The 15,138-nt window shown below is 41.8% G+C and overlaps 1 long non-coding RNA gene across 1 annotated transcript in view; it reads left to right on the top strand.

Moving 5' to 3' along the window:
• Window positions 1-11,677, top strand: part of LOC129636776 (uncharacterized) — a 200,126-nt gene extending 188,449 nt beyond the window's left edge. The window contains exon 7 of the long non-coding RNA XR_008707111.1: window positions 11,542-11,677. This is a non-coding gene — a long non-coding RNA (uncharacterized LOC129636776). The remainder of the gene's footprint in view (window positions 1-11,541) is intronic.
• The last annotated feature ends 3,461 nt before the right edge of the window (window positions 11,678-15,138 follow it).

Raw genomic sequence — 15,138 nt, forward strand, 5'->3', positions numbered from 1 at the left:
AGTACATCATGAGAAACGCTGGGCTGGATGAAGCACAAGCTAGAATCGAGATTGCCAGGAGAAATATCAATAACCTCAGATATGCAGATGACACCACCCTTATGGCAGAAAGTGAAGAAGAACTAAAGAGCCTCTTGATAAAAGTGAAAGAAGAGAGTGAAAAAGTTGGCTTAAAACTCAGCATTCAGAAAACTAAGATCATGGCATCTGGGCCCATCACTTCATGGCAAATAGATGGGGAAACAGTGGATACAGTAACAGAATTTATTTTTGGGGGCTCCAAAATCACTGCAGATGGTGATTGCAGCCATGAAATTAAAAGATGCTTGCTCCTTGGAAGAAAAGTTATGACCAGCCTAGACAGCCTATTAAAAAGCAGAGACATTACTTTGCCAACAAAGGTCCATCTAGTCAAAGCTACGGTTTTTCCAATAGTTATGTATGGATGTGAGAGTTGGACTATAAAGAAAGATGAGCACTGAAGAATAGATGCTTTTGAACTATGGTGTTGGAGAAGACCCTTAACAGTCCCTTGGACGGCAAGGCGATCCAACCAGTCCATCCTAAAGGAAATCAGTCCTGAGTGTTCATTGGAAGGACTGATGCTGAAGCTGAAACTCCAATACTTTGGCCACCTGATGCAAAGAACTGACTCATTGGAAAAGACCCTGATGATGGGAAAGGTTGAAGGCAGGAGGAGAAGGAGATGACAGAGGATAAGATGGTTGGATGGCATCACTGACTCAATGGGCATGAGTTTGAGTAAACTCTGGGAGTTGGTGATGGACAGGGAGGCCTGGTGTGCTATATATAGTCTATGGGGTCGAAAAGAGTTGAACATGACGGAGCAACTGAACTGAACTGAATGCACTCTGGTATTCTTGTCTGGAGAATCCCCAAGGACAGAGGAGACTGGTGGGCTACAGTGCATGGGGTTGCAAAGAGTTGGACATGACTGAGCAACTAAGCACAGCACAGCACAGCGCATGGAACCTCAGACATTCCCAAGAAAAATGAATTGTATAAGGTCTGGCCTTAGATGGTCTGCAGCTCATTATTCCCCCTTTCCACAGTGGTGGGCTGGTTGCTGGAGATGTGGGCTGCAGATGGGATGCACACTTTCCTGGGGTTTTGTTCTATTATCCAGGCCCCTGTTAGGCACCAAAAGTATTCATTTCCTGGCATGCCTGTGGATTCAAAGCATGGATGTCCAATTTGCTCTTTGGATAGCTTGGACAGCTGGCTGGGCCCCGGAATATATGAAAGGGCCAATGGGAACCCACTATTACGCTAGGTTGTGTCTGACCCAGGCATCTCTTCTTTCTGCCTTTGCAACACCAGCATGACCCACAGTTGACCTCTTTTTCCTCGATTCTCTTACTTCTGACCATTCCATACATTGCTGCCAGGTATGCCTTCTCAAATCACCATTTAAAGTGGCGAATCCTTGTCTCAAAGGTCAGCAGGGACTCTTCTTTGTTTCCAGAAGGATTTTGAACACCTCCATCTCAGATAGGCCAATGTCACATCCCCATAGGCCTTCAAACACCTTGCTCATGCCTCTTTCCCAATCTTTGCCCATCTCTTCCCTTGGACTAGAATTTCTCTTGTACCCCTCACCACCCAGTATTTACTGACCCTCTCCAGACCACTCCAGCTCTCAGGGTTTTCTTCAACAAATTGCTTATATTGTACAGCATCTAAACTGCTCCTTGGACAAATAATTGTGCCATTTTTCTCTTTAGCACATTTTTATGTACTTATGTTGATGAGGCTATAAATTTCTTCCTCTCTTGTATCTCCCAGAGAGATGATCACATAGGAGACATTTAATAATTATTGAGTAGATGAATACATAACTCAGGGGCATTGGTAGCACTGAAAGCATTCTTGTGATTCGAGTAAAACAGGTTAGAAAAATGACAACCTACTCCCAACCTTGTGATTTCAAAATCTGAATTTGATCTACACGTAGGTTAGGGTGCCCTTTGTACCACTTGTTTTAATTTTCAGCAAGAAAAGATACTAGAAACATCTTTCATCAGAGGAATATTTCTACTGTCCATCCTCTGCTTAGAAACCTCTAGTGATTTTCTTTCGGTACAACATCAATAACAAGCCAGCCCCTGGAATTCTCTCCTCTCTTGCCTCCTTGCTTTGATTGGTTCCCACAGACTCCTGTTCCTGGTTCCTACCTCAGTCCACTTCCTGGTTCCAACCTCTTTTTCAGGGAGCTCGAGCAGCCTGCCTTTGCCCCCTTCCTCTCCCAGTCAGATGGGCTGCTTTCCTTGCCTCCTGGGCAAAAAGCTAGAGCTTTCTGAAGTTTTATCTTTAAAGCTGTGTAAAAGCGCCTCTAAAGCTGGAGGGCCAAAGCGGGGGAGGTGCAGAGATCTGATTTACCATTCAGTGTCTGCGACTTGTTGAGATTAAAAAAATAAACAAAAGCAGGCATATTTGAAACATTAAAGACACATCAATTACTTCCAGCTTGTGCTGTTTCCTTTTGAACTCCTCATCTTGTGAATGTTATTGTCTCCCTGCTCCTGAAAGCCTTTGTCCTCTTCTGGGGTCTGAGGCCCACCCTTCAAGGGAGTCTTGGCCAGGGAAAAGGAAGCCAGGGGAAGTGCGGTTGTCCCCGAGCCAAGCTGGCGCCCTGATGGCTTAGCAAGCCTTGCCTGCCATTCACTTCCCGCTTACCAAGCTGGCTCTCCACCTGAGTGCTGGCAATGAGGGACATGGGTGGATGGAGTGTCCTAACTTTTATGGCGGCCGAGCAGCCTAAGCCCTCTACTTGCAGATCCCTGATTCACAGGCAAAGGGGCTAAAAGCCCAGAAGGAGAACAGTGCTGGTGACAGCAAATAATATGAACAAACAGAGGCTGGAATGCCTCCCCAGGTCTCATTTTCACACTCGGTTATCCCTTGTTTGGAAATCTGCTTTCATTTGCTTGGAGTCAACTCCAGGAAGAATAGGAGCCTTACAGGATCCCCAGGTGGTCAGAGTCAAATCTTCAGGGGTGACTTAGCCCAGGGCCTGCTGAGGTCAAGTCCTGTATTTTGTGATCTTCCCTGGGACTTCCATCTCATGGCCAGGACTGTACTCAACTCCTAGTGGACTTGAGCATCTGTGAGAAATACAAAGGTTGGAAGAACATTATTGTTAAAAGGGATCTGAGCAGTCAGTCTTCTTTCCATAGATGAGAAAACTGGGCCCAACAAGTATGTGAAATTCTCCTTGGATTTTCGTCTTCATTCTTTTATTTATTCTGCAGATATTTGTTTAGTCCTTAGGGCTTCCCAGGTGGCTCAGTGGTAAAGCATCCGTCTGCCAGTGCAGGAGACCCTGGTTCCATCCCTGTCAGGAAGATCCCCTAAAGAAGGAAATGGCAACCCATTCCAGTATTCTTGCCTGTGAAATCACAAGTACAGGGGAGCCTGGCAAGCTACAGTCCATGGGGGCCACAAGGAGTTGCACACAATTTAGCGAATAAACGACCAGAAATGTGCAAGGCAGAGTGTTCAGGGTCCCAGTGCTGGTTTGTACTGGGACCAGATCCCAGGGCTCCTCATTCCTGGTCCAGTATTGCTGTATGTATTGTTTTCCCTACAAAATATTATAAGTCAGCATGTTGATTAGTCACTTGACCGTTCATCAAGCCCCTACTATATACCAGGCACTGCTGTGTGACACAAAGATTTCAATCAATTTTATACCATCTTGAAAGATGTATGCTGAGGGAATCGAGGCTCTGAGAGGTTGCACACTGCGTTTGCCAGTAAGGGGTAGAATTGGGATTGAGTTGGGAGTCCATTTGACTGCAAAGTCCAAGCTCCATTTTCATCATGCATCAGCATTAGCAGCTCAATTTCTCCCAAAACGTCACAGTCTAATGAGGTTGATCTCATTCCCCACCAAGGGACTCCTCTCCTTTTTACCAGAAAACCTTTGGAAATGGAGTTCCCCTGCTTGCCTACCCTTCTTTCCTTCTCTCTACCTTAGTCCTACATCTCCCTTGGGGAATCACACCTTAATTGGCTCATACTTCAGGAATGTTTAGAAATGATGAAATCCAGCCACTGGGTTTTAACTTCGCTGAGCTTACTATTTAGAGAGCCATCATTCCTTCAAATCTGTTTTATTTTGTCAGATTTTACTGACAAGCCCGGGTCAGATGAGCAAACAGTATCTCTACATAAACCTTTGTTGCTGGCCCTTTAGAGAACCGAGGAAGACCTTGACCTGACTTTTTTCTTTTTGTCGGGAACAAATTGCTCCTTGCCCAGGGGAGGGTTATTTGCTATTGTTCAGCCAAGTCAGGGAATGCTCTGGATTATCAGATATTCTGATGGACAGAGTTACATTACATGGATCATCAGCTTTTAAGGAATTAGAATGAAATACATTTAACACACAAATACTGTACTAAGCGCAACGTAACTTGCTTGCTGGGTTCTGGTGCTGATCCTATGAGTGCCAATTGTCACTTGACAGGACATCTTATGAAAAGAGCACAAGAAACCAGGTAACTAACCTGCTGAGGGGTTCTGAGTCATCCCACTTTTCCTTCCTGAGTCCTATTTCCTCCTCTGTAACACAAACATGTTGGATTTGATTCATTTTGGTATACATGTTGCACGCATGCCTTAGTACTCTGCTCCTGGGCCCATATCAGACATCACGAATCAATTGAGGCAGTTTATCCTTTAATCCCTGACAGCCTCAGGATTTCTTTACATTTGATGTTCCAGCACCAACCCTCAGTGCACTGGAGCTGGCACATGAAATCTATTTGCTATTGTTGAACTAGATGATCTCTAGGGTCTTGGCTTTTGTGAGCTGCCTGGAGTAAGTGCATGGCGGATGCAAAGCTATGCAAAGCTGAATAGTTGGTGGTATGATCAAGCATTGAGTATGTGACCACTCAACTATGATTGTTTTTCTCCTTCAATGTACTAAGACCTAGGCTAATGTGGCTACTGAAAACTATGGTGGAATTTCATCTAAAATCTGGGGTGGATGGTGACAAGAGGGATTGATCAGCTTAGCTCAAGACCTAAGATTCAAGTCCCCCTCATAGAAACAGGCATAAGTCAGTAAGCCCACATCTGAGTTCCCTCTGCCCACAGCACTAGACTGGGATATGTCATTTATGTTATGGTTAGTGGGATGTGAAATACAAATCTCCTAGTGAATTAGAAGGCCCTCAGAGTCAGGGAGGAGGTTCTAGTTATCTTTTGGATGCACAGCCTGATTCCATAACAAAGTGTTTAACCTTTGAAAAATTACTTAACCTCTCTCTGCCTCAGTTCTTAATTTAATAAACAGGGAAATAATAATAGTATATACTTCTGGGGTCCGTGGTGCCTATCAGAAGAGGTTATTGATGAAAGTGCTTAGAAGACCACCTTCTTGCTTTTGTTTTGTTATAAAATCACAGCCTATCTCAATGCATGATGAACACTTGGGCTGATGTATGTTGACTGACTTTTTAAATGACCATCAGAGGTGAATATGCACCTTTGGAGAGACTCATCCAAGAACCAGCAGGAAGCCACATAAGACAGGATGTTGCCACAAGCTAGTGGGGAACTGAACAGGGAAGAGTTAGTGCTAAGGGTCTGGATCCATCTGCTTTTAAGACCCTGAGAACTGCTGAAGGGAGACACAGGACGAGGGGAAAAGCTCTGCTCAGTTTTCTGGGCTCAGGCAATTCTTGTTCTTTAAATTAGAAGCTTCCATTTTTTGAAGCATATTCAAATCATGAAAGTACTTTCATGAGAATATATCATTTTTATCTCATTGTGTCCTCAAACTTATAAACTCAAGTTCAAGGCGGTATCACTTCTATATGACTGATGAAGGGAAGCTGAGGCCCAGAAAGGTTAATTTGCCTAAGGACACACAGCTCGTGTGGGAGAGGCAGAGCCTGCACTCAGACTCCTGTCTCCACAATCTCCTCTATTCTCTCTACTTCCCGTTCTCCACAAGCATAGTTCAGTTTTAGGTTTCCCAGCAGTTTTTTTCCAAATAGCATCAAGAAAAAGCAATTTTATTAATTTATTAATATAAATAATGAGTTGATGAGTGACTTTTATCTTCCTCAAATCCCACGACCAAAATATTCCTACAAAAGGAGTCTGTAAAACACGCTTGGGTACGCCTGGAAAGAGACGACAGGATCAGCATATAGTGCCTAATGAAACGTATAAGGGACAGAACTGGGCTTTTATTCGAAACATGATCTTCATTTTGCTGCCAAATAAAATAAAACAAGTATGAAACAGGAACAAACCACTGTTGGACATGTTTGCCTAAAGACTTGGACACATTGTGAAACCAGGACTTTATATGTTGCCCTTTAAAAAAAAAATTAAAGGAACGTGTACCTTTTGAGTAGACATGACTTTTAGTTTTCTTTTCCATAGTGGGAATACTTTTGCAAGAGATCAAAATCAATTCATCCCCCTTCTTCCTTGAGACCGGGGCATGCAGTAAATCCATTTTCCAAAATGCTACTCCACCATGACCTGAAATGAGTGGGGCTGGGTCCCCACGTTTGCACACTTGAGAGTCCCCATTCTCATAGTCCTACGGCTTCAGCTGATTAAAATGATCTGACCCCAAGGGGAGCCATAGTCTGGGTAAGCCAGCGAGATCCTTTTCTTTAGCTGTTTTCAACCACAGAGAGGAGGATTCTAGTTGGTGTAAATACTTGAGTGGGGAAAACATGGAGATCAGGCCTCAGATAGCCACATTGGGCCATGTCCAAAATGAGCACACAGAGAAACCACACAGGGAGAGAAACTGGGAAAAGTGGAGCAGATACAAAAAAAGAAGTGAAGGCATGAGAAGATATGAGAAAGACTGTGTAGGTCTTGAAAAACTAGAAGGACTATTTTTCAAAGCCCAGATTCCAACTCCAGTCCAGGAGGCCTGGCTGGACTTCTTGACCTGATTACATGAAATTCCATAAGATGCCCTCATGTCTTAACAGAGTGTGACACTCTATTGTTCAGTAAATTGTCCATTAAATAACCCTCCTTCCTTGTGCTACTTTGAGTAGATTTTTATCCCTTGCAACCAAAAAGTCTTTGATTGGTATGTTACAGCTTTCTCCAACTGACATACAAGTTGGTGGGGCTCATTCCAATGATTAGGTGATTTCTTTCTTTCTTTAATGTAATAATTTATTATGCATTTTACACATTCCAGAATCTGTGCAAAATATTTCACTGCGTGATCTCATTTAAGCCACACAACAATTTAGGTTTATACATATGATTTAGTACACACAATAGTCAGCAATAAATATTACTGTATAGTACTTAAAGTCTTACTAGCTTTATTAGTAAAGTGAATGGTATCTTTACTACCAATCTTATAGAGTAGGAAAATAAGGATAAAAGTAAGAACAACTGATCTGACCTAAGTTCATACAGGCCTACGTGGCAGGGCTACTATTAAAATCTACAACTGGGCAGGTCATTTAACATTTCTTTGTTTCAGTTTCCTTATTGTAAGATGGACACAATAGTATCTAAAAGGAAGGAATATTTTGAGATCTAAAGACTCGATGGACGTGAGTCTGGGTGAACTCCGAGAGCTGGTGATGTACAGGGAGGCCTGGCGTGCTGCGATTCATGGGGTCGCAGAGTCGGACACGACTGAGCGACTGAACTGAACTGAAAGACAAGACATGAAGACATAAAAGTGTCTAACACGGTGCCTCACAATCAGTGCTCAATGAATATTTGTTTAAAATAACAGTAAGTCAAAGATTCTTAACTGAGGTCCATTGATGGGCTCCAGCTCTGTTTACTCCTGTAAGTTACATGCAACATTTTATATTGATGTCAATGTCCACTCTTCTTCTTCTTTTTTTTTTTCTGCTGGGGAGAATATGTGCTTTCAACAGTTTTCACCCAAGTGCTCTCCCAACCCTATCTCCAAAATGAAAAATATGTACTTTAAAAGGAAACTTAAGATCCTCTTTGCCTCTACTCATTGCTCGCTCATCTCCAAGAAAAAAGAGTTTTGCAGTCATGGTGAGCTAGGTGGGGTTCTTGTGTGACAAGGAAAAGAGACAACTGCTTGACATCCAGTGGGAGTCCTGGCCCTTTAGTCATATTCTGCATTTCTCTCACTTGTGAAGTGTGGCTAAAACTATTAACAGTGGGTTTTCTCATATTTGGGAGATATTTGAGGAAAGCTGGGTCTATTAGGCAAATAAACCAGGCAAAATAAATCCTCACAAGTACATAGGTCTGAGCCCATAGGTCGTGGGGTTGGGGCTAAAACCTCAGGGGGTAATTAATTCTTCCTTTGTTAGCTCTCCTTATCATTTGTGGTGGCTTTCAAGAGGAGAGAATTTGAGCTCAAGATCCCATCTGATATGTCTCTGCCTCCCAATAAGAGTTTGGCGATTTTTTAAAATAATACTTTGTGATTGCACACACATATACACAAAGTATATGTGTAAAGTCTTAAGAGGACAATTTCCAAACATTTTATTGGCTTTAGTTGATAAAGATTGAGGGAACTTTACTTGTATTTTAGCTTCAAAATTTGTGAAAGTGATTCCATGAATGAAATGAGCCATTTTGTCTCTTTTTAACATATAATCCAAATAATAGCACAAACTCTTATTGAGTGCTTATTTTATGCCAGTAACTAGTGTGTTGGGTGATAGCCTACCAGCTCAGATGGTAAAGAATCTGCCTGCAATGCGGGAGACCTGGGTTCTATCCCTAGATCAGGAAGATCCCCTGGAGAAAGGAATGGTTACCCACTCCAGTATTCTTGCCTGGAGAATTCCATGGACAGAGGAGCCTGGCAGGCTGTAGTCCATGGTCACAAAGAGTCGGACACAACTGAGCGACTAACACCTCAAAATAGTGTGTTAGTTGCATTATCTCTAATTCCCAACCACCTTATGAGATTATATATATCATTGTTTCCACTTGTAGGTTAAGAAGCCAAGCCTTGGCAAAGAAAAAGAACATACCCAAAGTCACCTGGTGTGTATCTGACTAGAAACTTCAGTTACCAAAATATCATTGATTCGCTTCCTGGTATAGTAGAAAGTGTGCAGTGTGTGAGTGGAATCCCATCTGTGAGGACATTTGGGTTTAATTCTCATGTCTCTCACAGCTGGAAAAATCAGTTCTCAGTTTCTTCACCCAACAAATCGGGTACCCTTATTCCTGCCTCCTCTTCCATCAACGGAGAGACTTCTGTCTGATTGTGCACATATGCTCCCCAAAGACAGAAAGTTATTCGGCTTAGTTTTAATGATCTAGATTCTCAGAGTTCAGCCAACAATGACATGGTCTCTGAACTTTGTAGGGAAGAATATCCGAATTTGTTATTCTTTGTGAAGCCAGCAAGTGTTAGAAATTAAAATTTTACTAACACCCTTCTATATTCTTAGTTTTCTACTCATTAAATTGTAGTATTGTTATATCCATTGACTGGAGGCACCATAGCAAAATATTGTAGACTAGGTGGCTTAGACAATGGACATTTCTCACAATTTCAGAGGCTGGAAAGTTCAAGATCAAGGTACCAGCCAAATCGGTGCCTGGAGAGGGCCTTCTTTCAGGTTTGTAGACGGCCAGCTTCTTGCTATATCTTCACATGGCATAAAGAGAGAAATCTCTCTCTCTTCCTCTTTTTCTAAACCTATCATGGATCCCATCATGAATGCCCTACACTCATGACCTCATTTAACCCTAAGTATCTCCCAAAGAATTCCCAAATAATATCTCAAAATTGGGAGTTAGGCATGAAATTTTTGCACCTGGTTTTATGTCCCTGGATATAGTTTATTGTCCATAGGAACTTGAAGATAATTTGTATCTACTGTTGTGTGAAAATTATATAAATCTCAATTAAGTTGAATTGATTCATAGTGCTTTTCAGGACTTCCCTGGTGGCTCAGACAGTAAAGCATCTGCCTACAATGTGGGAAACCCGGGTTCGATCTCTGGGTCGGGAAGATCCTCTGGAGAAGGAAATGGCAACCCACTCCAGTACTCTTGCCTGGAAAATCCCAGGGATGGAGGAGCATGGTAGGCTACCGTCCATGGCCTCGCAAAGAGTCTGACTGAGCGGCTTCACTTTCACTTTCTATATCCTTCTACTTTTCTGTACATTCATTCTACTAATTTTTGAGAGTTTGATATTGAAACTCCAACTAAAAATCTTAATTTATCTACTGAAAAAATAATTATAATATATAGTGGAACTATATGTAACTTTGTTCTGTATTTTCCAAGTTTCCTGTAAATGTATTATCATATTTTCATAATTTAAAAAAAATTTAAAGTAAGCAAAAATAAAATAAAAGATAAATAAATTGGGGGTTAGGGTCTCAACATATGAATTTTGGAGGGCCACAACTCTGAACATAGCAATTGTAATTGAAACAACTGGGGACCAACAGAGAGTTGATAACACTATTTCGTGAAATAACTAATTATTTAAAATTAGTTAAATTATACTATTTAACATATAAATAGACTAAAGGAAGGTCCTTTAGTATATAAAATACTTACACCATTGTCCTAAATTTTTCTATGTGGTGACAAAACTTTGTCATAAAATGAATTTTGTAAACCATTGCTATTGAAATGTTTGGTATGAATTTACAGTGGAAGAGATAGAAACTTTGCTTTATTAAAAAAAATGTTTTGAAGCTCAACTAATTTGTGCACAAAGTTTTCCTAATTTTTGAATTTTTGCAATTCTGCTCTGAGACACTGCTTGGAGGCAAAGAAGTTGAGAACACTCAGTCACTGATAGTTTAATTTAAGACATGTTTATCCAGCCCAATGTCAAGGACATCAAAGTGGATAATTTTAGCTCTTTATCTATGCATTGTTCATACAACCCTTGGTTATCCAGTGTAAAATGTTAATTTTAATCTTCAACAAATAATACTAGGTAGGTAGGATATCAATCTTTGATAAGTAAAACTAGACTCAATGTTATTAACCACTGAAATTAACATCTACTCCAATCAACCATATGTCTCTGGATGGAGTTGGAGAAGAATTTCAGCTATCTAAGACTCATAAGTTCCCAGCTCTAAGTGGGACTTCAAATCATGTTTCCAGAACACAAAGAACACTTGATAAAGTTAGAGAGAAATATTTTTCAAAAATATGTCACCAGGCGGCTTGGGAGTGATTTAGCAGAACCATCCTACAGGGAATGAATTTAACCTTTGATCCCTGCAAAGAAGGTCAGCAAATTTGTTTTTACTCTACATCTCATAATCAACTCAATGTCTAGATAAATCAGTTTCTAAAGAGGAGTCTGTGTTTGCAGATAAATGATACTTTCACCCTCCAATTTTTAACCATTTAACCCTCTCTTCTCTGAATTAAATTCTACTGCTATTCTCAACTTTTCTGGGGAGAGGAATCTAAAAACTTAAGATGCCATACAGTATGTTTTTGACGTGAATGAATTTCAAGTATTTATTGAATTTTGTAAAATATTGTTTCTGTTTTATGTTTTGGTTTTTTGGCCTCAAGGCATGTGGGATCTTAGCTTCCCCACCAGGAATTGAACCCACACTCCCTGCTTTGGAAGATGAAGTTGTAACCGCTGGACTACCAGGGAAGTTCCAGGATGCCATATATTAGAAAGACATGCCACTCTGCTGCCTGCAAAAGAAATTAAATGTCCAACAGAATGTTTTGGTGATTTTTTTGTTCCTTCTCAGAGATGAACACATGAAAAGATATTGGTTTTTATCTATCAGTTCACCTGAAGTCTTCCTGCTAATCCAGGGTTGGCAAAGTACAGCCCATGGGATAAATCCAACCCACTGCTTGTTTTTGTAAAGTTTTATTGGAACACAAACATGCTCATTCATTTAGGTATTACCTCTGGCTGCTTTTGTGTTACAATGACAGAACTGATTCCCTGCAACAGAGATCATATGTCTCATAAAGCCTAAAATATTTACTCTCTGGGTCTTTACACAACATGTTTGCCAACTACTGCTTTAAATCAAAGAAAGACGCGTGGGGTGGTGACATCATGAAAATACATCCTTAGCCCAGATACACCAGTGGCTTGGGGGTAACTGAGGATGGACATTGGTTTTCATCCAAACAGTCACTTTGCAGAAACAGAGTCTGAGAATGACATTAAACTGATGAAAAGAACAATAGTTGGGGATGCATCATAATGAGGTATAGACACAGTAACTAAATTTATTCCTCTGATTCTCCAGCAGCCTATCTAATAAAACTATGCTATGGTGGAGATGAACCCAGAATCTTCAGCTAATGTCAGCCATTTGGGAATAAGAGTTCCTTCTCTGCAGCAGATGTGTGGCTCAAAGTTCATCTCGAGTGCACTCACAGAGGGAGCACAGCATGTGTTGTTCTGCGAAGGGACCAGCACTAGCCTGTCAATGGAATAACTAATTTTGTTAAAGGACTTGGGGAAACAGTGGGGGTTGGGAGCTAGGCTAGAACTTGGGAAAAACAATTTTAACCCTTCCTGGGCAGGACTAATTTACTTTTTAAATAATGATGATTTTATTCAAGAAATGCCTGTGGCATTTAGACCAAAAGAACGCAATAGGTTCTGCTGGCCGTTCTCGCCAGTCACCCCATGTGGACAGCTGCCAGGAGGCTGATACACAAAGGCGATCGTTGCGTGCGCAGTTATTTAAGGCGTAGACACTCCTCATCCTTTGAAACTGCTCCACTCTCAGGATTCTAAATTCCAGCTAGCTCTTGCCCCGGCTCAAAAGTCAAGTGCATGGGCTAATGAGGGTGAGCTCCCTCAGTTTTCTTCTCCAGTGCCAACTGCCAGGTAATCTTCCTGAGTCTGATTTTCACTCCTCTCTTGGAAGAAGAAGGGCAGAGACCCACCTCTGGGGTTGAGCATTGCCATGTTTTCTGCTCTCTTTAGGACACTGTTTCGTCATCTGTCAGTTCGTTATTTCTATTGACTCTTTCTGTTTCCCTAACTAACGTGCTTGGGGCTCATTTGCCCCCAAAATATGAAAAATCAAAACCCAAAACATTTTTTCTTGAACTTCAGTTCAGTTCAGTTCAGTTCAGTTGCTCATTCGTGTCCAACTGAGCGACTTCATGGGGTCTTTGTGACCCCATGAATCACAGCACGCCAGGCCTCCCTGTCCAGTTTTTCAAGAAAACATTTTTTCTTGAACTTCAGTTCAGTTCAGTTGCTCAGTCGTGTCTGACTGAGCGACTTCACGGGGTCTTTGTGACCCCATGCAACTTCGTGGGGTCTTTGTGACCCCATGAATCGCAGCATGCCAGGCATCCCTGTCCATCACCAACTCCCGGAGTTCACCCAGACTCACGTCCATCGAGTCAGTGATGTCATCCAGCCATCTCATCCTCTGTCGTCCCCTTTTCCTCCTGCCCCCAATCCCTCCCAGCATCAGAGTCTTTTCCAATAAGTCAACTCTTCACATGAGGTGGCCAAAGTACTGGAGTTTCAGCTTTAGCATCATTCCTTCCAAAGAAATCCCAGGGCTGATCTCCTTCAGAATGGACTGGTTGGATCTCCTTGCAATCCAAGGGACTCTCAAGAGTCTTCTCCAACGCCACAGTTCAAAAGCATCAATTCTTCGGTGCTCAGCTTTCTTCAGAGTCCAACTCTCACATCCATACATGACCACTGGAAAAACCATAGCCTTGACTAAATGGACCTTTGTTGGCAAAGTAATGTCTCTGCTTTTGAATATGCTATCTAGGTTGGTCATAACTTTCATTCCAAGGAGTAAGCGTCTTTTAATTTCATGGCTGCACTCACCATCTGCAGTGATTTTGGAACCCAAAAAGATAAAGTCTGACACTGTTTCCCCATCTATTTCCCATGAAGTGATAGGACCAGATGCCATGATCTTCGTTTTCTGAATGTTGAGCTTTAAGCCAACTTTTTCACTCTCCTCTTTCATTTCATCAAGAGGCTTTTTAGTTCCTCTTCACTTTCTTCCATAAGGGTGGCGTCATCTGCATATCTAAGGTTATTGATATTTCTCCCAGCAATCTTGATTCCAGCTTGTGCTTCTTTCAGCCCAGAGTTTCTCATGATGTACTCGGCATATAAGTTAAAGAAGCAGGGTGACAATATACAGCCTTGATGTACTCCTTTTCCTATTTGGAACCAGTCTGTTGTTCCATGTCCAGTTCTAACTGTTGCTTCCTGACCTGCATATAGGTTTCTCAAGAGGCAGTCAGGCGTCTGGTATTCCCATCTCTTTCAGAATTTTCCAGAGTTTGTTGTGATCCACACAGTCAAAGGCTTTGGTATAGTCAATAAAGCAGAAATAGATGTTTTTTCTGGAACTCTCTTGCTTTTTTGATGATCCAGCGGATGTTGGCAACTTGATCTCTGGTTCCTCTGCCTTTTCTAAAACCAGCTTGAACATCTGGAAGTTCACGTATTGCTGAAGCCTGGTTTGGAGAATTTTGAGCATTACTTTACTAGCGTGTGAGATGAGTGCAATTGTGCGGTAGTTTGAGCATTCTTTGGCATTGCCTTTCTTTGGGATTGGAATGAAAACTGACCTTTTCCAGTCCTGTGGCCACTGCTGAGTTTTCCAAATTTGCTGGCATGTTGAGTGCAGCACTTTCACAGCATCATCTTTCAGGATTTGAAATAGCTCCACTGGAATTCCATCACCTCCACTAGCTTTGTTCGTAGTGATGCTTTCTAAGGCCCACTTGACTTCACATTCCAGGATGTCTGGCTCTAGGTGAGTGATCACACCATCATGATTATCTGGGTCATGAAGATCTTTTTTGTACAGTTCTTCTGTGTATTCTTGCCATCTCTTCTTAATATATTCTGCTTCTGTTAGGTCCATACCATTTCTGTCCTTTATTGAGCCCATCTTGCCATGAAATGTTCCCTTGGAACTTAGTTGTTCTCTTTTGCTATTTTTCTGGCTTTTTTAATCTTTTCACTATCTGCAACAAGTACAGGACTAGGTTATGATGTAACAACCGGGTTTCCCAGGTGGAACTAGTGGTAAAGAACCCCGTTGCCAATGCAGGAGATGTAAGAGATGTGGGTTCGATCCCTGGGTCGCTGAAGGAGGGCATGGCAACCCACTCCAGTCGTCTTACCCGGAGGAT

This window comes from Bubalus kerabau, chromosome 22, assembly GCF_029407905.1.
Source record: "Bubalus kerabau isolate K-KA32 ecotype Philippines breed swamp buffalo chromosome 22, PCC_UOA_SB_1v2, whole genome shotgun sequence".
NCBI classification, from domain to species: domain Eukaryota; kingdom Metazoa; phylum Chordata; class Mammalia; order Artiodactyla; family Bovidae; genus Bubalus; species Bubalus kerabau.